The sequence below is a fragment of the Rhinoraja longicauda genome, chromosome 3 (assembly GCF_053455715.1).
Source record: "Rhinoraja longicauda isolate Sanriku21f chromosome 3, sRhiLon1.1, whole genome shotgun sequence".
NCBI lineage: Eukaryota > Metazoa > Chordata > Chondrichthyes > Rajiformes > Arhynchobatidae > Rhinoraja > Rhinoraja longicauda.
This window is the reverse complement of record NC_135955.1, coordinates 74,421,676-74,446,784: the sequence shown is the minus strand read 5'-3', so window position 1 is coordinate 74,446,784 and position 25,109 is coordinate 74,421,676.

The following is a 25,109-nucleotide window of genomic DNA, read 5'->3' as shown; positions in this document are numbered from 1 at the left end:
GTGCTGGTGTAACTCAGCAGGTCAGACAGCATCTCTGGAGAACATGGATAGGTGCTGTTTCGGGTTGATTGCTGAATTATTAACCAATAATACTGTAATCCGGATTATATTCAATTAGATGATGGCAAAATCATCAGCTCTCTGTGAATAGGCAAGAGACTCAGCATTCTATGACAAGGGTCACATTTGATCACCAAAATTGATGGTGTGGTGGACAGTGAATATGTTTGCCTATAGATAAATGAGGATCCGGATCAACTGGGAAAAGGAGCGAGGAAATGGCAAATGGAATCTAACTCAGACCAGTGGAAAATGATGCATTTTGGAAAGTTAAAACAGGGCAAAAGATACACAGTGAATGGCAGGAACTAGCTTTTATTCCTGCTGGGAATTTGTTCAGGTTATCCTATTACCTTTTGCGAAACTTATTTAAACTGAACTCACTGCTACCAATTCGAAACTGCTGTGCGGTTCTTCTTAAATTAGATCAAGCTCCACGTCCAATTAATCAGTTTAGCTGGTGTTTTACTGACAGCTTCACCCATCACTTCCAACATTAGAAATGGGTGTTGAATTTGTAGCCATCATCTTCAACAGGCAGATGGTTTGAACCACTCAGCAGATCTATTTTTAGGGAGTAGTTTGCTTGCCAGAAAAAAAATGAAACACAGAAACTTCATTACTAAAGTTTGTGGCGAGATGTTGAAAATAAACAAGTTGATGGCCATGAAGGGAGTAGAAGGTTGCCATGCAACATCATCAGAATTTCTCACGGGCAGCTGCTGACAAATTACTTTCACACGTTGACCATAAAATTTGTTAGGTGCTTCAGTTTAGTGATGCTGGAATTTAATCATTAAAATGATTAACATTAACATTATTAGTTGGCAGTGGGGAACTAATTGGATAGGTATTCGCTTATACCACTTATGTCAGCTTTGCCTCAAAACCATGTTTTTTTAACTTCGACTTGTATAGTAAAGATTGCATCGTTTTTACGTCAAAACTCATAACCAATTTTAATAACAAAATCAATTATGCTTCAAGGATTATAAAGTTCCATTTGCTAGCAGTCAAATAAAATAAGGTAATTGATCAAAATGTTCTATTGCCATCCATAATGCTAGGGGCATTATGGAATTATTAGTTACGTTTGAAGAATTCAATGTGCAATGAGGTAGAATTCCCTAATGCTTTCTAAAAAAATATTTTATCAGCCCATTCTGATCGTTTCCAAATAAATCTGAACTGCAAATAAGCAGCTGGCAGCAGCATTTTTGTAAAGTAAAAATATATTTTGGACAACATCTGCTGCTCTATGCATATGTTTTAAAACAATTCAGAATGCAGCCACTAACACTGTGCTCAGCAACGATCAGAAAATCAATATTTAGAGACCATTGAATATTTTAATTATATTGAGGTGGGCAGCACCGTGACAAAGCACATATTGTTGCTGTTGCACAGCTCCGACAAGGCGGGTTCAACCCTGACCTCCAGTGTTCTCTGTGTGTTCTTTGTCTATTCCCCCATTCCTCCAGGTACATTTCCTCCGACATCCCGAAGATGTGTGGACTGGTCGGTTAATTGGCTACTATTGCTGTAGGTTGGGTTAGAAAATCAAGGTGCAGTTTCACATATTTTTTCATGTTTCGGTCACAGAAAGCACCCATAAGGTCCATTGAGTATGTGCTGGCTATAAGAAATCTCATTCTCAATGATACAGTATGTGCTTAGAATATGTCTTTACATCTTCATTTTAACAGTGTTTCCATTTAGTTAAGTTTAGTTTAGTTTATTATTGTCACGTGCATCAAAGTACAATGAAAACCTTTTGTTAGCGTGCTATCCAATCAAATAAAAGACTACACATAATTACAATCAAGCCGTCCACAGTGTACACATTAAGGATAAAGGGTACAACATTTAGTGCAAGATAAAGTCTGCTAAAGTCTGGTTAAAGATAGTTCAAATATCTCCAATGAGATAGATGGGAGGTCAGGATCGCATTCGTGTTGGGTGAGAGGACAGTTCAGTTGCCTGATAACAGCTGGGAAGAAACTGTCCCTGAATATGGTGATGTGCATTTTCAAACTCTGTGCTTCTTGCCTGCTGGGATAGTGGAGAAGAGGAGGTGACTGGGGTAAGACTAATCCTTGATTATGCTGGTGGCCTTGTCAAAGAGTCATAGAGTAATAGGGTGGTACAGCGTGGAAACAGGCCCTTCGGTCCAACTTGACCACACCGGCCAACATGTCCCAGCTACACTAATCCCACCTGCCTGCGCTTGGTCCATATCCCTCCAAACCTGTCCTATCCATGTACCTGTCCAACTGTTTCTTAAACCTTGGGATAATACCCAAGGCCTGATGGTCTGCATCCCAGGGTACTTAAGGAGGCGGCGCTAGAAATTGTGGACGCATTGGTGATCATTTTCCAATGTTCTATAGATTCAGGATCAGTTCCTGTGGATTGGAGGGTAGCTAATGTTTTCCCACTTTTTAAGAAAGGAGGGAGAGAGAAAACGGGAAATTATAGACCAATTAGTCTTACATCAGTGGTGGGGAAGATGCTGGAGTCAATTATAAAAGACGAAATTGCGGAGCATTTGGATAGTAGTAACGGGATCGTTCCGAGTCAGCATGGATTTAGGAAGGGGAAATCATGCTTGACTAATCTTCTGAAATTCTTTGAGGATGTAACTAGGAAAATTGACAGGGGAGAGCCGGTGGATGTGGTGTACCTCGACTTTCAGAAAGCCTTCGACAAGGTTCCACATAGGAGAATAGTGGGCAAAATTAGAGCACATGGTATTGGAGGTAGGGTACTGACATGGATAGAAAGTTGGTTGACAGACAGAAAGCAAAGAGTGGGAATAAATGGGTCCCTTTCAGAATGGCAGGCAGTAACTAGTGGGGTACCGCAAGGCTCGGTGCTGGGACCGCAGCTATTTACAATATACATTAATGACTTGGATGAAGGGATTAAAAATACCATTAGCAAATTTGCAGATGATACAAAGCTGGGTGGCAGTGTGAACTGTGAGGAAGATGCTATGAGGTTGCAGGGTGACTTGGACAGGTTGTGTGGGTGGGCGGATGCATGGCAGATGCAGTTTAATGTGGATAAGTGTGAGGTTATCCACTTTGGTGGTAAGAATAGGAAGGCAGAGTATTATCTGAATGGTGTCAAGCTAGGAAAAGGGGACGTACAACAAGATCTGGGTGTCCTGGTGCATCAGTCATTGAAAGGAAGCATGCAGGTGCAGCAGGCAGTGAAGAAAGCCAATGGAATGTTGGCCTTCATAACAAGAGGAGTTGAGTTTAGGAGCAAAGAGGTCCTTCTGCAGTTGTACAGGGCCCTAGTGAGACTGCACCTGGAGTACTGTGTGCAGTTTTGGTCTCCAAATTTGAGGAAGGATATTCTTGCTATTGAGGGCGTGCAGCATAGTTTACTAGGTTAATTCCCGGAATGGCGGGACTGTCATATATTGAAAGACTGGAGCGACTAGGCTTGTATACACTGGAATTTAGATGGTTGAGAGGGGATCTTATCGAAACGTATAAGATTATTAAGGGGTTGGACACGTTAGAGGCAGGAAACATGTTCCCAATGTTGGGGGAGTCCAGAACAAGGGGCCACAGTTTAAGAATAAAGGGTAGGCCATTTAGAACGGAGATGAGGAAAAACTTTTTCAGTCAGAGAGTTGTGAATCTGTGGAATTCTCTGCCTCAGAAGGCAGTGGAGGCCAATTCTCTGAATGCATTCAAGAGAGAGCTAGATAAAGCTCTTAAGGATAGCGGAGTCAGGGGGTATGGGGAGAAGGCAGGAACGGGGTACTGATTGAGAATGATCAGCCATGATCACATTGAATGGCGGTGCTGGCTCGAAGGGCCGAATGGCCTACTCCTGAACCTATTGTCTATTGTCTATTGTCTATAACTGCCTCCTCTGGCAGCTTGTTCCATACACCCACCACCCACCACTCACAGGAGACAGACTAGTGACTGACATCTACTATAAACCCACTGACTCACACAGCTATCTGGACTACACTTCTTCCCACTCTGTCTCCTATAAAAAGTCTACCCCCTACTCCCAATTCCTCCGTCTACGCCGCATCTGCGCCCGGGATGAGGTGTTTCACACAAGGGCATCAGAGATGTCCTCATTCTTCAGGAAACGGGGCTTCCCCTCTTCCATTATAGATGAGGCTCTCACTAGGGCCTCCTCTATATCCCGCAGCTCCGCTCTTGCTCCCCCTCCCCCCACTCGTAACAAGGACAGAATCCCCCTCGTTCTCACCTTCCACCCCATCAGCCAGCGTATCCAACAAATCATCCTCCAATATTTCCGTCACCTCCAACGGGACCCCACCACTGGCCACATCTTCCCATCCCCTCCCCTTTCTGCGTTCCGCAGAGACCGTTCCCTCCGTAACTCCCTGGTCCACTCGTCCCTTCCTACCCAAACCACCCCATCCCCGGGCACTTTCCCCTACAACCTTTACCTCCCCCCTCAACTCCATCCAAGGACCCAAACAGTCTTTCCAGGTGAGGCAGAGGTTCACCTGCACCTGCTCCAACCTCATCTATTGCATCCGCTGCTCTAGATGTCAACTTCTTTACATCGGCGAAACCAAACGCAGGCTCGGCGATTGTTTCGCTCAACACCTTCGTTCAGTCCGCCTTAACCAACCTGATCTCCCGGTGGCTGAGCACTTCAACTCCCCCTCCCACTCCCAGTCTGACCTTTCTGTCATGGGCCTCCTCCAGTGCCATAGTGAGGCCCACCGGAAATTGGAGGAACAGCACCTCATATTTCGCTTCGGCAGCTTGCACATTGACTTCTCCCACTTTCGATAGTTCCTCTGTCCCTCTCTTCCCCTCCCCCTTCCCAGTTCTCCCTGTCTCCACCTATATCCTTCCTTTGTCCCGCTCCCCTGACATCAGTCTGAGGAAGGGTCTCGACCCGAAACATCACCCATTCCTTCTCTCCTGAGATGTTGCCTGACCTGCTGAGTTACTCCAGCATTTTGTGAAATAAATACTTTTGATTTGTTGCAGTATCTGCAGTTATTTTCTTACACTATCTCTACTACTGGGGTATGTGCACTGCTTTGCATCCTGACGTCAATCACAATCTCCTTTGTCATGCTGACATTGTGAAAGAGAAGTTGTTTTCTTGGCACCAGGTTACAAGGTTCTCGATCTCGTCATTATTTAGAACATGTTGGACAGATCCGAGGTTTAAGGAATCCTGGCTGGTGAAGGAAGTATTAACCTTTGATGTAGGTACATTATAGTGGTGCTTGTTGTTCAAAAGGAACTGGAATTATTTCTCAAGCCCACATATGTGCCAGCTTGAAGCCAGATATGACTGTTAGAACATATGACACTTTCAGTTATTTTGGAAAGTACCTGTGACACATTGTCCTTTCGAAAATAGCACATTTTTTTAGTTTAGCTTAGTTTAGAGATACAGCATTGAAACAGGCCCTTTGGCCCACTGAGTGTATGCTGACTATCGATCACCCATTTCTCATGAGTTCTATGTTAGTCCACTTTCTCTTCCACTACCTGCACACAATGGAGCAATGTACAGAGGTCAAATAACCTACAACCCCATACATCTTTGGAATGTGGGAGGAAGCCTGAGTACCCGGAGGAAATCAATGTGATCACAGGGAGAACATGCAAACTCCACACAGATAGCACCCAAAGTCGGGATCGATCCCAAGTCCCTGATGGTTTGAGGCAGCAACTCTTTTGTGGTAAATGTTCTATTAGGTAGAGATTTCCAAGATTTTGACTCACTGACACTATATTTCCATTTTTCACATTATCTACAGTGCGATGGCAGTGCCAAGTCGGGACTTGGAATGGAACCTTCTTAAGATCATAAGATCATAAGTGATAGGAGTAGAATTAGGCCATTCAGCCCATCAAGTCTACTCCGCCATTCAATCATGGCTGATCTATATCTCCCTCCTAACCCCATTCTCTTGCCTTCTCCCCATAACCTCTGACACCCGTGCTAATCAAGAATTAACTTCAGGTGGAGGTGCTTCGTCATGCCTGCTGCCCAAGCGCCCCTAGATGGCAAGGGTAATGGGTTTGGGATTTAAGCCTGAAGAATCCTAAACAATTTGCCGTTTATCTCGTATAAGCTGAATACTTTGGAGGGTATATATATATATACATATATATATATATATACACTGAACTCTTTTTTCGTTTATTATATTGTTTACAGAGTACTAGGTTCATATATTCTGCTGTGCTGCAGCAAGTAAGAATTTCATTGGTGTGTCTGGGACATATGACAATAAAACACACTTGATTCTTGACTTCTGGTCTCTCTCTTTCTCCCTGTGTTTTTGCGTATTATTGACTATCCCGCAATATCATGGAAAGTGATGCTGATGTACAGTGTTATTCATGCTGTTAATGAAATTGCAACAGTTAAATTCTATGCCTGAAAGTTAAGACAACAGATGGGTGTGCACTGAGGTTCAAATGGACATAATGTGATTCGTGAATACTGCACGAGAGAATATACAATGATGTTTAAACCACAGGATTTCCAGGCAAGTAGTCGATCTAAAGAATGAATACAATGAGGTGGGTGGGTTTACACTCTACATGGAGCTAGCTTTGCAAAATATATCATCAGGAACAAAAGTAAAGATGTTATTGTTTCTTGCTGGCTACACAATAAAGGCTCTCAAATAACACCCTGGTGAATACATTAACTGCATTGCAAGCACACTGCAAGCCTTTCCAGAAATGTATTAGTGGACTGTTAATGCTCCCTTTCTTGTAAACAACAGCATGGAAGATCCTTTGACACATTCTAAATGAACTGAGATTGTTAGTCATAGGCCTTCATCACCGCCTTGTCTACACGTGCTCACCGGCCTTTAATTCCCTGACTTGTTCCTACAGCCCTCTTAAATAAAGGCAGAAAATTAGCCACGCTCCACCTTCCGAAGCAGGTTGTCTAGCGTTAGAGCAGGATCTAGATTAACTGGGAAAGTGGGCAAAGAAAAAGCAAATGGAATTTAATTCAGACATATGTGAAGTGATACAATAGACAATAGGCAATCCCTACATTTTAGGGATTTGCAACAGGGCAGGACTTACACAGGAAATGATAGGGACTGGGGAGTATTGCAGAGCAGAGAGACTGGGGGAACAAATGCATAGTTCCCTGAAAGTGGTGACACTGGTAAACAAGATGGTGAAGAAGGCAGAAGGCATTCTTGCCTTCATCACAGAGAGCACAGAGTACAAGAGTTTAGTTTAGTTTAATTTAGAGATACAGGCCCTTTGGTCCACCGAGTCTGCACCGACCAGCGATCCCCGTACATTAACACTATCCTACACACACTAGGGATAATTTACACATAGACCAAACCAATTAACCTGCAAACCTGTACATCTTTGGAATGTGGGAGGAAACCGAAGATCTCGGAGAAAACCCACGCGGTCATGGGAAGAACATACAAACTCCGTACAGACAGCACCTGTAGTCGGGATCGAACCCGGATCTCCAGCGTTGCAAGCGCTGTAAGGCAGCAACACTACCGCTGCTCCACTGTGGCCGCCGAGTGAGGACATGATGTAACATGCTGTATAGGATGTTGGTGAGATCCCACTTGGAATATGGTGTGCAGTTCTGGTTACCAAAGTATTGGAAGGATGTGATTAAGCTGGAGAATGTGCAGAACGTATTCACAAGGATGTTGCTGGGATTGGAGGGTTTGGGTTATAAATAAGGATTGGATAGGCTGGGAGTCACTTTATACTAATTTATAAAATCATGAAGGGCGGAGGTAAGCTGGATGGTCACAGACTTCTTCCTGGAGTAGAGGAGTCTAAAACTAATGGGCATAGGTTTAAGATGAGAGAGGGAAAGATTTAAAGGGGAATTGAGGGGCAATTATTTCACACAGAGGACAGTGAGATGGTGGAACAGGCTGACTGAGGAAGTGGTAAAATTATGTTTAAAACAAATTTGGACAGGAATATGGGTAGGAAAGGATTTGAGGGATGTAGGCCAAATGCAAGCAAATGGGACTAACTCAGGAAGGCACCTTAGTCAGCATGGGCGAGTTGGGCAGAAGGATATGTTTTTGTTGTCTAGCCTCTATGATTCAAACGAAATAAATCTGAGAAAGCTAGAATGTGCAGGTATAAAAATAGAAAATACGCAGCAGTTCAGAAAAGGCTTAGGGAGAGAGAAACAGTATTTAATTGGAGCTTGGAAAATTTGGAAATCAAACATAATTTAGGTTGCTGAAAAGGAAGAGGGGTGGAGGTTACAAAAGGAGTGCCTATGTGAGGAAAGCGATGTAGAGAGACTAATCAAAGTAGCAGTGATGTTGCCAGCTGTGTGGTGTAAACCTATTGATTGGACCTGATCTCTCTGGAGTTTTCAGAAAAAAAAAATTAGAGAGCAAAAAATGCTCTAACTGTGAGCTACAACACTCAATAGTTGCTGGAAATCTCAATAAAAGAGAATATAAGTTCCTAAGCTATAGGAACAGATTGGGCTATTCCGCCCATCGAGTCTACTCTGCTATTCATAGTTGATCTATCTTATCCTCTCAACCCCATTCTCCCGCCTTCTCCCCATAACCCTTCACACCCTTACTAATCATGAATCTGTCAATCTCCACCTTAATAAGACCCAGTGACTTGGCCTCCACACCAATCTGTGACAATTAATTCCACAGATTCACCGCCCACTGACAATAGAAATTCCTCGTCATCTCCTTTCTAAAAGTACGTTCATTTATTCTAGGCTAAGCCCTCTGGTCCTAGACTCTCCCACTAGTGAAATCATTCTTTTCACATCCTCTCTATCCAGACCTTTCACTATTTGATGTTTCAATGAGGTCCTCCTAAACTCCAGCAAGTGCAGGCCCAGTGCCGTCAAACGCTCATCATATGTTAACCCAATTATTCCTGGGATCATTCTTGTAAACCTCCTCTAGACCCTCTCCAACACCAGCACATCCTTCCTCAGATATGGGGCCCAACATTGCTCATAATACTCCAAATGCGGTCTGAACAGTGCTTTATAAAGCCTCAGCATCACATCCCTGATTTTGTACGCTAGTCCTCTCAAGGTAAATGCTAACATTGTATTTGGCTTCCTTATTACTGATTCAATTTGCAAATTAACCTTTTGGGAACCCTGCACCAACACTCCCAATTCCCTTTGCACCTCCGATTTCTGCAATATTCAGCAAGTCAAGCAGCATCTGTGGAGAGTGAAACTGATATATTAAAACTGAGGTGAGAAGGAACTTTTTCACCCAGAGAGTTGTGAATTTGTGGAATTCTCTGCCACAGAGGGCAGTGGAGGCCAAATCACTGGATGGATTTAAGAGAGTGTTAGATAGAGTGTTAGATAGTGTTAGATAGAGCTCTAGGGGCTAGTGAAATCAAGGGATATGGGGAGAAGGCAGGCACGGGTTATTGATTGGGGACGATCAGCCCTGATCACAATGAATGGCGGTGCTGGCTCGTAGGTCCAGAATGTATGATTCTTGGTGATCATTAAAGCCAGACTAGCTTTAATCGGGCTAATATTATGGGAAGGAAAATCACAAGCTCTTTGATGTTTGACAAGTAAATTGGAAGCACTGTAAGTACCCAAGAGAATCATGTGTGATGTTGGTAAGTTGGCTGTGTTGTAAGCACTGATTGAATCTTCCAAAGGGATGATTAAGTGTATTGATGAGGCTTGTGCAGTTCAGGCCACTTACATGGGCTTTTATAACGCCTTTCACAAGATCACATGTGGGAGACTGATCCAAAAGCCCAAACCCCATGGGATCCAAGGCCTGGTGGCATGGTGTGATGGTCAAGGGTTCATTTTGCCTGTGATAAGTGGTGTACCTTAGGGATTGGAGCTCATTATACATATTAACAATTTAATGTGAATATAATGTTGCGAGCTGAAGTTATAGGGAGAGGCTGGACAGGCTGGGATTTTTTTCTTTGGACCACAGGAGGCTGAGGAGTGATCTTATGAAATATATAAGATCTAAATTTACTAAATAAAGTAAGTCTAAATTTGTGTGGATTTTCCTGATTATCAATCCTGATCCAAGTTGTTAATTTGTGGATACCTGGAAAAACTTTAATTGTTGCATCAATTAGGCATTTAATGAGAAATTAATATAGTTATTTGCTGACATGGTGAATAGAATTATATTTTATCTTATGTGGATTTCTACAATGCTGTCAGATTATGATTTATTGTGGTAGGCAAGCAATGTCCAAGGTGCTTTATCTTTGCATTTTCTGAATTATAAAGCAATACAATATTCAACTGCAATATTCAATTTATAATATATTTATATACTCATAATATGGTATGTTTTCTGTTGGGTTACTCTAACATTTTCAAGCGTTCAACACATTTCTGGCAATTTCAGTGATGTGCGGAATCCTAGAATTTGACAAGTCTGTTCACATTTTTAGTTATGTTCCTCTTTTGATGAGGTTCTGTGTTTCTTATTAATTTTAGGAAGGAATTAAATTCCATTAGGACTGGGAATCTAAGCAATAAATGACAAATAAAGTGGATAAATGATTGCACTGAATGCTACAGTAGTTAAGTGATTATGGAAAGCTGTAATGTTCCGAATGTTATTTCTATTCCTACCGAACTGTTCCTTCGGGGCTTACAATCTGGGTCTTTGTGATAGAAGTTAAACATTGGCTCAGATGATGCTTCAGCTGGTAATTACTGGCCAGTCCTGGGAATGATGTGATTCAATATCCACAGAGACAAAATATATGTTTCATCATTTGCAAGATTTCACTAAAACAAGACTGCTTATCTAAAAGCTTTAAAAATGTAGCCTTTCACATCTATTGTTGCTTTCCCAAAATAAATATGTCTTAGCCTAACTTTATTCTGAAACAAAAAGAATGAACTTCTTTTCAACCAAAAAAAATTGACGGTATTCACCTATCCAAGCGAAAGATAAAATATAACTGACACTGCCCTTAAAACCAAACCAATGGAGCGCCACAGTGGCACAGCAGTAGAGTTGCTGCCTTACAGTGCTTGCAGCGCCAGAGATCTAGGTTCAATCCTGACTATGAGTGTTTGGCTGTACAGAGTTTGTACGTTCTCCTCGTGACCGCATGGGTTTTCTCCAAGATCTTCAGTTTCCACCCACACTCCAAAGACGTACAGGTTTGTAGGTTAATTGGCTTGGTAAAATTGTAAATTGTCCCCAATGTGTGTGGGATAGTGTTCGTGTATGGGGATCGCTGATCGGTGCGGATTCGGTGGGCCGAAGGGCTTGTTTCCACGCTGTATCTCTTAACTAAACTAAACTAAACTAAACTAAACTAAACAATGGCTAAATGTCTCCGAAACACACAAATCCCAGATCGATCCTGCACATCATTATAAAAATGCCCATGTTAATACAGTAATTGGCTTGTATTTATTGTAAACGTGTAATCAGATATAACTAAATGTGGTGCACACAATTACGGAATCTAAAGCATTATTCTCAACAATTAAATTAACCTTTAATTGAAATCATAATTGCAAGATTTATTGGTAATTCTCCCAATCAGCAGGCTGTTCCAACACTTCCATAGGAAAAATATATTCTGTTTAATTTTTAGATGTTACATAAACAATATCTTGATAGATTTCTTTTTATTCTGTTATGTTTTATGTAACATGATAATCAGTAAAATACATAATGAAAAGTTACCGAGTGTTGCCATAAGGATGCTGTAGGAAGGAACTGCAGATGGTGGTTTAAAGATAAACACAAATAGTTTGTAGAGTGCCTCTGAGATGGATTCTTAGAGCAGCTTGTACTGGAGCTTACCAGAGAGAAGGCAATTCTGGAATTAGTGTTGTCTAATGATCCCGATTTAATAAGGGAACTCAAAGTAAAGAAACTGCGAGGAGGTAGTGACCATAATATGATGTTTTAATGTGCAATTTGAGGGGGAGAAGGTTAAATTAGAAGGGTCAGTGTTGCAGTTGAACAAAGGGGACTATGAAGGCATGAGAGAGGAGCTGGCCAAGGTCGACTGGAAAAGGATCCTAGCAGGAATGATGGTGGAACAGCAATGGCAGGAATTTCAGGACATAATCAAGAAGATGCAGGATCATTTCATTCCAAAGAGGAAGAAAGATTCTAAGGGGTGTAAGAGGCAACTGTGGCTGACAAGGGAAGTTAGGGATGGAATAAAACTAAAAGAAAAGGTGCATAACATAGCAAAGAATAGCGGGAAGACAGAGGATTGGGAAACTTTCAAAGGACAACAGAAGGTACCAAAAATGGCAATAAGGGGTGAAAAGATGAAGTACGAGGGTAAGCTCACCAAGAATATAAAGAAGGCTACTAAAAGCTTCTTTAGATATGTTAAGAGAAAAAGATTAGTAAAGACAAATGTGGGTCCCCTGAAGGCAGAAACAGGTGAAATTATTATAGGGAACAAAGAAATGGCAGAAGAGTTGAACAGGTACTTTGGTTCTGTCTTCACTAAGGAAGACACAAACAATCTCCCAGGTGTACTAGAGGACAGAGGATCCAGGGAGACAGAGGAACTGAAAGAAACTTGCATTCGGCGAGAAATAGTATTGGGGAGACTGATGGGACTGAAGGCTGATAAATCCCCAGGGCCTGATGGTCTGCAACCCAGGGTATTCAAGGAGGTGGCTCTAGAAATCGTGGACGCATTGGTGATTATTTTCCAATGTTCTATAGATTCAGGATCAGTTCCTGTGAATTGGAGGGTGGCTAATGTTATCCCTTTTTTCAAGAAAGGAGCGAGAGAGAAAATGGGGAATTGTAAAAAATGAAGACGTTAGCGGGGAGGATGCTGGAGTCAATTATTAAAGAGGTAATAACGGCGCATTCGGATAGTAGTAAAAGGATTGGTACAGGTCAGCATGGATTTATGAAGGGGAAATCCTGCTTGACTAATCTTCTGGAATTTTTTGAGGATGTGATAAGTAAAATGGATGAAGGAGAGCCAGTGGATGTAGTGTATCTGGACTTTCAGAAAGCCTTTGATAAGATCCCAGGGATTAACCTTGTGAACCTACTGCCTCGTGGAGATGTGGGATCACTGGATGGATTTAAGAGAGAGTTAGACAGAGCTCTAGGTGTTAGTGGAATCAAGGGATATGGGGAGAAGGCCCCCCCATGGGTTATTGATTGTGGACGATCAGCCATGATCACAATGAAAGGCGGTGCTGGCTCGAAGGGCCGAATGGCCTCCTCCTGCACCTATTTTCTATGTTTCTATGTTTCTATGAGAAAAGTGGGCAAAATTAGAGGACGTCGTTTTAGGGGTAGGGTATTGACATAGATAGAGAATTCGTTAGCAGACAGGAATCAAAGAGTAGGAACAAACGGGTCCCTGTCAGAATGGCAGGCAGTGGCGAGTGGAGTGCTACAAGGCTCTGTGCTGGGGCCGCAACTATTTACAATATATATTGATTTAGGTGATGGGATTGAAAGTAACACACGCAAATTTGCAGATGACACAAAGCTGGGTGGCAGTGTGAACTGCGAAGAGGATGCTAGGAGGTTGCAGGGTGACTTGGACAGGTTGAGTAAGTGGGCAGATGCATGGCAGAAGCAGTATAACGAGGATAAATGTGAGATTATCCACTTTGGCGGCAAGAACAATGAGGCAGATTATTATCTCAATGGTGTCAGATTAGGAAAAAGGAAAGTGCAATGAGACCCGGGGGTCCTTGTACACCAGTCAGGGAAAGTAAACATGCAGGTACAGCAGGCAGCGAAGAAAGCTAATGGCATGTTGGCCTTCATAATGAGAGGACTTGAGTAGAGGAGTAAAGAGGTCCTTCTGCAGTTGTACAGGGACCTGGTGGGACCACATCTGGAGTATTGTGTGCAGTTTTGGTCTCCGAATTTGAGGAAGGACATCCTTGCTATTGAGGCAGGTTCACAAGGTTAATCCCTGAGATGGCAGGACTGTCATGTGAGGAAAGATTGGAAAGACTGGGCTTGTATTCACTGGAATTTAGAAGGATGAGAGGGGATCTTATAGAAACATATAAAATTATAAAAGGACTGGATAAGCTAGAAGCAGCAAAAATGTTCCCAATGTTGGATGAGTCCAGAACCAGGGGCCACAGTCTAGGACTAAAGGGGAGGCCATTTAAAACTGAGATGAGAAAAAACTTTTTCACCCAGAGTTGTGAATTTGTGGAATTCTCTGCCACAGAAGTCAGTGGAGGCCAATTCACTGGGTGCCTTTAAAAGAGAGTTCGATAGAGCTCTTTGGGCTCGCTGATTCAAGGGGTATGGGGAGAAGGCTGATTGCTGATGGCAATCAGTTACTGAAGGCAGGCACGGGTGGATGATCAGCCATGAATACAATGAATGGTGGTGCTGGCACGAAGGGCCGAATGGCCTCCTCCTGCACCTATTTTCTATGTTTCTATGTTTCTATGTTAGCAGGACAGGCAGCATCTCTGGAAAGAAGGAATGGGTAACGTTTTGGGTCGAGGCCCTTCTTCAGACTGAGTCTGAAGTTATTCCAGCATTGTTGTCATAAGGATATCATTCAAAACCAAGATTACTTTTCTTCTTATCATCGTCCTATTGTGATTAATACTTGCACATTGCATCCTCTGTACCTCACTGTTATTTTCTTCTTAAACTTGAGTTCGGTTCATTTGTCAGAACATAAATACGTGAATTATTCATACATTTAATTGTTTTATTTCAAGGTGGACTTGATTATAATTGCTCAAGGAGAAAGAGAGTTTGCATTATTTCTGTACAAGAGTGGTGTAATAATGGAGTTTTTTGAAAGGGTGGAGTTTGATTGTGATGCAGGATATCATGATGTTATTGACATTAGGGGTACAATGAAAATTGCTTTTGACCAGAGGAATTAGCTGAATTCCTGATCAGAGACAGTTCAGACGTAGGTGGCTGAAGTTGCCAACTTATGTTTAAGGGTTTCTCTGGTATTATATTTCAGTTTTCATTATTTGTCTTGTTTGCTTGATAACATAGAAGGCAGTAAATTGTGTTTTAGATTAACAATGACAATTGAAAATGTTATTGTTTCTGGTAATGTTGTGTGTGTCAGTTTAAGGAGTAGAAAATAGAGATGATTACAGTGTATGGCTCTTTAAAAAAAAGGCATTTTACTAAAAGTCTGATTTTCAATGGTAAGATGAGAGCTATTAAGCTTTGTAGAAATGTATTGCGATCATTTGTGGATGAAGGGAATAATTTTGCTCTGTAATAGATATACTTGTTTCATATGCCAGGTAATATAGCAAGCAGAGGGCAACAATATGGTAACCTAGAAGGGATGCAAAATCCATTTAATGATGAATGAGATAAATGGTGGCAAATAAAGTATTCCATTAGGCTCAGTGATTTCTGTTTGCTGAGTTGGGGGAGGCAAGCATTAATTCTGAATGCTGGGCTACAGGCAGGGTTGAACTGTGAGAAATGGGAATAGATCAATATTCCAGAGTTTTTACTTCACTAACGTTGAGGATTAGAGCATTCCTCCGGGGACCAAATAAATGGCATTGAGTTCAAAATATTGTACAGTAGCTTTGGCATGGAGCCTGCAAAATGTGTGCTCAGTGCATTGAAACAAAGGAACTTTGCTTTAATTCACACGTTTTAATTCTTGTATGCCTAATCAGTTGTACTTACTTGACATGAATTTATTACCTTTTCAGAATGGAGCACTTTCAAGGATAAATCCCATGTTGAAGTAATTGCAGTTTTTTTTCTTCCTCAGCAGTCCATCGGGATACGAGATGATTTGCTCCCATTCTTATTCCATGGAGTTTAATTAATCCTTTTCAAGATTTACAAACTCCATAACTGGTGGAATTTTTGGGATGGGTGAGTGGACTGTTTGGTGTCGATTGTTGAATATGCTTTCTACTGTTTGTGTCTGGCCTCCACATACTTCCACTGGAGAGCCTCAAAATCTTAGGTACCTATCAGTTTCAGCATTATTAGGCCAGACATTACCATGAATTGTTGAGGATTTGTGCTGCCCTCTTGAAAATAGCCGGCCTTGAGGTGTCTGGAATAGTTGGTTTCAGGAGATTAGTGTCTGGCATTCAGATAATGTGGCCCATCCATAGGAGTTGGTTGAGCATAACCAGAGTGTCAATGCTGAGAACATTTGATAGCAATAGACACAAAATGCTGGAGTATAGAAGTTGGGAGGTCATGTTGCAGTTATATAAGACATTGGTGAGACCGCATTTAGATTATTGTGTTCAGTTCTGGGCATCATGTTATAGGAAAGATATTGTCAAGCTTGAAAGGGTTCAGAAAAGAATTATGAGGGTGTTGCCAGGTCTAGAGGGTGTGAGCTTCTGGGAAGAGGTTGAGTCGGCTGGGTCTCTATTCCATGGAACGCAGGAGGATGAGGGGAGATCTTATAGCGGTACACAAAATCATGAGAGGAATAGATCAGGTAGATGCACAGAGACTTTTGCCCAGATTAGGAGAATCGAGGACCAGAGGGCTTAGGTTCAAGGTGAAGGGGCAAAGATTTAATAGGAATCCGAGGGGTAACTTTTTCACACAAAGGGTGGTAGGTGTATGGAACAAGCTGTCAAATGACGTAGTTGAGGCTGGAACTATCCCATTGTTTAAGAAACAGAGACAGGTACATGGATAGGGTAGGTTTGGAGGGATATGGACCAAGCGCAAGCAAGTGGGACTAGTGTAGCTGGGACATTGTTGGCTGGTGTGCGCGAGTTGGGCTGAAGGGCCTGTTTCCACACTGTATCACTCTCTTTGACTACGAACTCAGCGGGACAGGCAGCATCTCTGAAGCGAAGGAATGAGTGACGTTTCGGGTTGAGACCCTTCTTCAGACTGAAACTCACAGTAAAGTGAAACGAGATATGCAAAAAAGTAACAATAAAAAATGAAACAGGCCATTGTTAGCTATTTGCTATCTGAGAACGAAAAGCTGGTGTGACTTGGGTGAGTGACATTGGACTTGGAGGAGGTGCCTAGAAGAAGCATCTAGGAATGCAAGCCCACTGGTAATTCAAGAGAGTACTGGGTTTAAGGACTTGATCCTCAATACTCTTGTCCTCAGCTCAAGACTAGGTTGGTGCACTGGAAACAAACATACATTATGTTTCCATGATAAGTGATTCCTGCAATATAAAGGGATATACATAAACCATTGTCTCATCATGAATCTTGCTTGCCAGAGGTGGCATTACATGATGGGGAATGTTTGACGAAGGATATTTGGCTTTAGTTTTGGCTTTAGTTTTAGCTCCAGTTTTAGTTTCAGTTTTAGTTTCAGTTTTAGTTTCAGTTTCAGTTTCAGACGTACACAGAGGGATATGGGGTCCAAGTCCATAACTCCCTGAAAGTGGCAACCCAGTAGATAGAGAGGTAGTGAAGGCATACGGTATGCTTGGTTTCATAGATCAGGGCATTGAATATCTCAGAAAGTCATGATGTAACTTTATAGGACTTTGGTTAGACCGCATTTCGAGTATTGCGTGCAATTCTTGCCTCCCCATTATAGAAAGGATGTGGAAGCTTTGGAAAGGGTACAGAGGAGGTTTACCAGAATAATGCCTGGATGGTACTAGCTAAAGGGAGAGTTTGGACAGACCTGGATTGTTTTCCCTGGAACACTGGAGGTTGTGAGGAAACCTGATAGATGCATATAAAATTATAAAAATTATAAAATTATAAAAATAGGGGCATGGATAGAGTAGTCAGTCAGAAACATTTACCCAGGATGGAAAAATCAAATACTCATCATATCATATCATCATATCAATACAGCCGGAAACAGGCCTTTTCGGCCCACCAAGTCCGTGCCGCCCAGCGATCCCCGCACATTAACACTATCCTACACCCACTAGGGACAATTTTTACATTTACCCAGCCAATTAACCTACATACCTGTACGTCTTTGGAGTGTGGGAGGAAACCGAAGATCTTGGAGAAAACCCACGCAGGTCACGGGGAGAACGTACAAACTCCTTACAGTACAGCACCCGTAGTCAGGATCGAACCTGAGTCTCCGGCGCTGCATTCGCTGTAAAGCAGCAACTCTACCGCTGCGCTACCGTGCCGCCGTAGCGGCATACTAGAGGGCATAGTTTTAAGGTGGCATAGTTTTAAAGTGAGAGGGACAAAGGTTAATGGGGATGTGCAGAGCAACCTTTTTACACAGAGGTTGGCGAGTAACTGGAAGGCACTGCCCAAGGTGGTGGTGGTTGAGGCAGATATGAGAGTGTCATTTAATAGACGTTGGATAGGTATATAGATATGCAGGGAATGGAGGGATATGGATTCTGCGCAGGTAAGAAAGAGAAGATGTTGGCATCACATTTGGCACAGACAACGTAGGCCGAGGGGCACTCTTCATTTGATGTAATGCTCTATATGCTATGCAGAGTGGAAGTAGGCCCTTCAGCCCACCGAGTCCACGCTGGCTGACCATCGATCACCATTTCTCACAAGTTCTGTTATCCCCTTTTTGCATACACTCCATGAACTATTGGGGCAATTTTACAGATACAAATTAACCTACAAACTTTGATGCCTTCAGGATGTGGGAGAAGACCAAAGCACCCAGAGGAAACCATGCGTCACAAGAAAAATGTGCAAGCTTCACACAGACAGCACATAAGGTCATGATCGAACCCATCTCTCTGGCGTTGTGAGGCAGCAGCTCCACCAACTGTGTCACTGTGCCGTGCCATGTTTTGGAAGTAAGACTTGCATTTTGAAGAAGGGAGTCAAGAATGGTTTGCAGCTGGTGTCTAAGAGTGTGCACATTCACAAGAGTTATTTGCACACCACAATTTGATGATTGAAAGATCTTAGTCTTGGAGTAGATGTGTCTAAATGTTCATCAATTTCCTGCTCATTCAGTAGATTGGTCTTGCTCTAGCCAGGAGTCATAGAGTCATTGAGATGTACAGCATGGAAACAAGCCCTTTGGACCATCTTGCCCACGCTGACCATGATGCCCCATCTGCACGTCCCACATGCCCAAATTTGGCCCATATCCCTCTAAACTTATCTTATCTATGTACCTGTCCAAATGTCTTTTAAATGTTATAGTTGTATCTACCTCCTCTGGCAGCTCATTCCATATACCCACCACCATCTGTGTGAGAAAGTTGCCCCTCCGGTTCCTATTAAATCCTTCCCATTTCACCATAAACCTATGGTTCTTGATCCAATATTCTGGGTGAATGACTCTGTACATTCACCCTGTCTATTTCCCCTCATGATCTTATACCATCTATACAATCACCTCTCAACCTCCTGAATTCCAAGGAATAAAGTCTTAGCATGCCCAACCTCTCCCTGTAGCTCAGGTCCTCAAGTCCTGGCAACATCCTCATAAATTTTCTCTGCATTCTTTCCAGCTTGACAATATCTTTCCTTTGTAGTAGGGTGACCAAAACTGAATATGTTCCGCTAGGTGGAGGAGAGTGTTTGTAGAGGGAAATTGGTTGGGTCTTTGAGGAAGAATCGAACAAAATATTCCAATTGTGGCCTCAACAAAATCTTGTACAACTGAAACTTAACTTCTAAACTTCTATACTCAATACCCTGACTGATGTGTGCCAAAAGCCTTCTTGACCTGCGATACAACTTTCTAGGAACTATGCAACTTTCTAGGAACACCTGCACTCCTAGATCGTTCTGCTCTACAACACGCCCCAGTGCCCTGCCATTCACTGTGAAGGTCCTGCCCTAATTTCACTTTGCAAATTGCAACCCCTCACATTTATCTGCATTAAACTTCACTCCCTATCCAATCGTTCCCCCGGGACCCATGTGATTTAATCTTCCAGAGCACCCTACCTTTCTGAACCTTATCAAATCCCTTGCTGAAGTCCATATAAACAATATCTACGGTTTTGTCCTCATCAACCTTTTTGGTTACTTCTTCAAGGAGTTGTTGGAACTGAGCTGGAGTATTGCAGGAAGGAAAGTTGAGAAAAGAGGTAGTTTTATTATTTCAATCTGCATTGGAAGTGGGTTGGTGGTGGATCTCTCGGCAAGGATGATGGCATGCAGATCACTGTGGGGTAAAGAGAGGAGGTTGTAACATGTGAGCCTTATGTAAGATTGGGCACATCCCTTTTAAGAACTGTAGCATTTGGCCAACTGTTCTCTGTACCTATTGGAACAAAGTTTAAAAGAAGCTTCCAAACATTCTCTGTCATATGGCAGCTGTCGGTTTATGCCTCTGTAGTTGGCAGATAAAGAGTGTATGTCACATCCGTCTTTCAAGCTCACTGCACTATTTAAGGTGATTTTGGCCAGACTTCTCGTAACTTCAACTCCATTTTCTTGGCTTGCTACAGTAACCTTTCATCTTTTGTTTCTCTAACTCTGTCAAAAATATTCAAAGATTCTGCTTACACTGCCTTTTGAGTAAGAGTTCCAAAGACATATCATTGTCTGAAAGAAAACAAAAATCACCTTATCTCTGTCTTAAATGGGTGACTGCTTTATTAAAACAGTGACTCCCTAGTTTTACTTCCTTCCACTAAAGGAAACAAATTCTCCCCGCATCCACCCTGACACCCTGATACCTCCAGACCTCTGATCTCTGAAGTATTGCACCGGCACGGTAGCGCAGCGGTAGAGTTGCTGCTTTACAGCGAATGCAGCGCCGGAGACTCAGGTTCGATCCTGACTACGGGTGCTGCACTGTAAGGAGTTTGTACGTTCTCCCCGTGACCTGCGTGGGTTTTCTCTGAGATCTTCGGTTTCCTCCCACACTCCAAAGACGTACAGGTATGTAGGTTAATTGGCTGGGTAAATGTAAAAATTGTCCCTAGTGGGTGTAGGATAGTGTTAATGTACGGGGATCGCTGGGCGGCACGGACTTGGTGGGCCGAAAAGGCCTGTTTCCGGCTGTATATATATGATATGATATGATATGAATGCACTTCTTAAAACTTTCCCAGGCAAAATGAACAATTTCAGATTTTACCATATTATATTCCATTCCATAGGTCCTTGCTCTCTCTCTTAACCTATCTATATTCCTTGGTTTAGTTTAGTTTATTGTTGTCACGTGTACTGAGGTACAGTGAAAAGCTTATGTTTGCGTGCTATCCAGTCAAAGAAAAGACTATACATAATTACAATCAAGCCATCCACAGATAAAGGGCATAGCATTTAGTGCAAGTCCAAGAAAGTCCAATTAAAGATAATTCAAAGGTCTCCAATGAGGTAAATTGGAGGTCAGCACTGCACTCCAGCTGTTGATAGAACAACTCAGTTGTCAGATAGCAGCTGGGAAGAAACTGTCCTTGAATCTGGAGCATTTTCAAACTTCTGCACCTTTAGAGATACAGTGTGGGAACAGGCCCTTCGGCCCAACAAGTTGTCACTGACCAGCGATCACCCTGTACACCAGCACTCTCCTACACACTTGGGTCAATTTACAATGTTACCATAGAGAGTTAACCTACAAATCGGTATGTCTTTGGAGTCATAGATTCATAGTCTTACATTGTGGAAACAGGCCCTTCAGCACAACTTGCCCAGACTGGCCAACATGTCCCATCTACACTAGTCCCAACTGCTTGCATTCGGCTCATAGCCCTCTAAACCTGTCCTATCTATACCTGTCTAAATGTTTCTTAAACATTACAATAGTACCTACCTCACCTAGCTTCCTCGGCAGCTCGTTTCATACACCCACCACTCTTAGTGTGAAAAAGTTAACCCCCAGGTTCTTATTAAATCTTTCCCGACTTACCATAAACCTATATCCTCTGGTTCTCGATTCCCCTACTCTGGGCATGAGACTCTATGCGCCTACCCGATCTATTTCTCTCGTGATTTTGTACACCTTTATAAGATCACCCCTCATCCTCCTGCACTTGAAGTCCTAGCCTGCTCAACATCTCCCTATAGCTCAGACCCTTGAGTCCTGGCAACATCCTCGGAGTTGGAGGAAACCCGGAGAAAACCCACAAAGTCACAGGGGGAGCAAACAAAACTCTGAACAGACAGCCCCCGAAGGCAGCTCCTCCACCGCTGCACCATTGCACCTCTTGACTGGGTAGCGCGTAACAAAAGCTTTTCACATGACAATAAGCTAAACTAAACGGAATTGATGGAAGAGGGGAGAAATGAGAGTGACCTTTGCAACTTTTTTTATGTCCTCCTCACAATTCTATCTTTGAATCATGAGCAAATAAAGCAAACATACCTTTGGTCCCTTTATTCAATGCACGGTGGCGCAGCGGTAGAGTTGCGGCTTTACAGCGAATGCAGCGCCGGAGACTCAGGTTCGATCCCGACTACGGGAGCTGCACTGTAAGGAGTTTGTACGTTCTCCCCGTGACCTGCGTGGGTTTTCTCCGAGATCTTCGGTTTCCTCCCACACTCCAAAGACGTACAGGTATGTAGGTTAATTGGCTGGGTAAATGTAAAAAAAAATAAAAAATTGTCCCTAGTGGGTGTAGGATAGTGTTAATGTATGGGGATCGCTGGGCGGCGTGGACTTGATGGGCCGAAAAGGCCTGTTTCCGCGCTGTATATATATGATATGATATGATATGAAATCGTAAAAGGTTGAGGCTGAGCACCAGTTGCTGGTGGCATACCTCTTGTTACATCTTATCAACCAGATACACACTTGTCTGTACCAATTCTCGTGAGCCGGTCAGTCTTCTATCCATGTTAATGAGTCACGTCCTAGACGAGATTTCATTTTCATGATTACCATTGATGTGATGTTTCCAAATACACAGGACAAGATGTTAGAAATCCAAAGTGCCAAATGTCAACTTGGTGGTGATGGGAGGCTTATGCACTCACCTATGCTCCTCCGATGTTGGGAAAGGCCAGGCAGACACGTCATTGGGGTTATCAAGTGGGCACCTACTTTCATCGACGTTTCACTGATTGGACCCACGACGTCTCCAGTAGGCTCAGCAGTGCATTCTGGCGTTCCAGAACCACCCCCCTCTGCATCTGCCTAGCCGGCTTATTTGGGAGACCAGGTGGGGTCTTTCCTCTTCAGCCAGAGCCACTGGCGACTCCGCTCTGCCACCCGTGATGTTTCCTTGATGGCCTGGCGTAGGGCTTGTCCGCTGATCCCCAGGTCCTTCATCAGTCTTACAGTAGATGTTGCCACAAATCCTCAACATCCAACTTCTACCGGGTAGATCTTTGCTCTCCAGCCCTGCTGTTCTGCCTCCGCTGCAAGCTCTGTATATCGCAGATTACCATTGATGTGACATTTTATCAAAGGCATTCTGGAAATCACATCTCTCAGTTCTCCATTATCCACAGTTACCTTTGCAGTGAACAGTAAATTGGTCAAATATGATTTATCTTTCATAAAACCATGTTGAATTTGCGTGATTATCTTCAATATTTTGAAATGCCCTACTATAAAATTCCAATATTTTCCGCCCGACATCCTGCGGTTTTCGGGGTTTTTTTCATCTCTCTTTCATTGTGAATAAAGAAGTTACATTTTCTATCTCCTCATCTAATGCGGTTTCCCCAAATCTTGTGAAAATTACTGGCTGACTACATTTTATCTGAGAGAGCAATGCTGACACTGTATGTGGTGTCAATTGTGCTGGGAAAATGAAATGATTACATTTTGGCATTATGCCTGAAAATCAAGACAACATCTAAGTGGGAGACAACAAGCTGTGTAATTCAAGGTAAATGCCATGTTCAGTTTATTTGAGAGAAAGGCTTGGAAAAAGACCATACGGCCACCTGAATCTGCACTGACCAGCGATCACCCATGCACTAGTTCTGTCCTGCACACTAGGGATGATTTACAGAAGCCAATTAACCTACAATTCTGCACATCTTTGGAATGTAGGAGGGAACCAGAGCACCCGGAGAAAACCCACACGGTCACAGGGAGAAAATACAAACTCCGTACCGGCAGCAGCTGTAGTCAGGATCAAACCTGGGTCTCTGTCGCTGCAAGGCAGCAACTCTACCGCTGTGCCACTGTGCCGCCCATGATAGAAATTCCAAGTCATGAAAGAAATAAAGACACCCAAGCTACAAGTTGGTAAATATTCTGTCGAATGAAGACAACAGAAAGGACAATCAGAACATAGATAGATTCAGAGATAGATAGATTCTTGATTAGTACGGGTGTCAGAAGTTATGGGGAGAAGGCAGGAGAATTGGGTTAGGAGGGAAAGATAGATCAGTCATGATTGAATGGCAGAGTAGACTTGATGGGCCGAATGGCCTAATTCTACTCCTATCACATGATCTTATTATCTTATGAATATATGAGCTTTAAGATGTTATTGTATCTAACTGGCTACAAGGGCAGGAAGTTGTACCATACGATAAAGCCCTTAAATTAAACCCCAGAGGATATATTCAATGCATTACAAATACAATGCAACTAATCTACAATTGAAACGATTGACTATTGAAGGTTCTTTTCTCACGAACAGCAGCAGGGAAAATCCTTTGATACTTTCTTAACACAGCTTAGACTCTTAGCAGGAAAAAAACCCAGCGGATGCTGGATTAAATCGAAAGTAGACACAAAATGCTGGAGTAACTCAGCGGGTCAGACAGCATCTCGGGAGAGAAGGAATGGGTGACGTTTTGGGTCGAGACCCTTCTTCAGTCTGAAAAAGGGTCTTGACCCGAAACGTCACCCATTCCTTCTCTCCCAAGATGCTGCCTGACTCATTGAGTTACTCCAGCATTTTGTGTCTACATTAGACTTAGCAGCTAACTTTGCTTTTGTAGGTTTGCACAATTGATTCATCAGAGATCAAATTACTTACAGAATCCAGGGTTCTAACGAGCAGCCTCTACATATGAATGATACTTTAATGATACTTTAATATCACGTGTGGCATGTCACAGTGAGATTATTTGTTTTACATACAAAAGTTATTGCAAAGACCAAGTTTACTCAGGAAAGGTGTACACAGATATTCAAAACCAGGAAAGAAATGTTGGATAGCCAACAGAGGGATGTTTTCAGGTGAAACATTAAACAGAAAGCAGAACAGGAAATGTAGAGTCAAGGTGGTTGCGTCTGATAAAATACTGA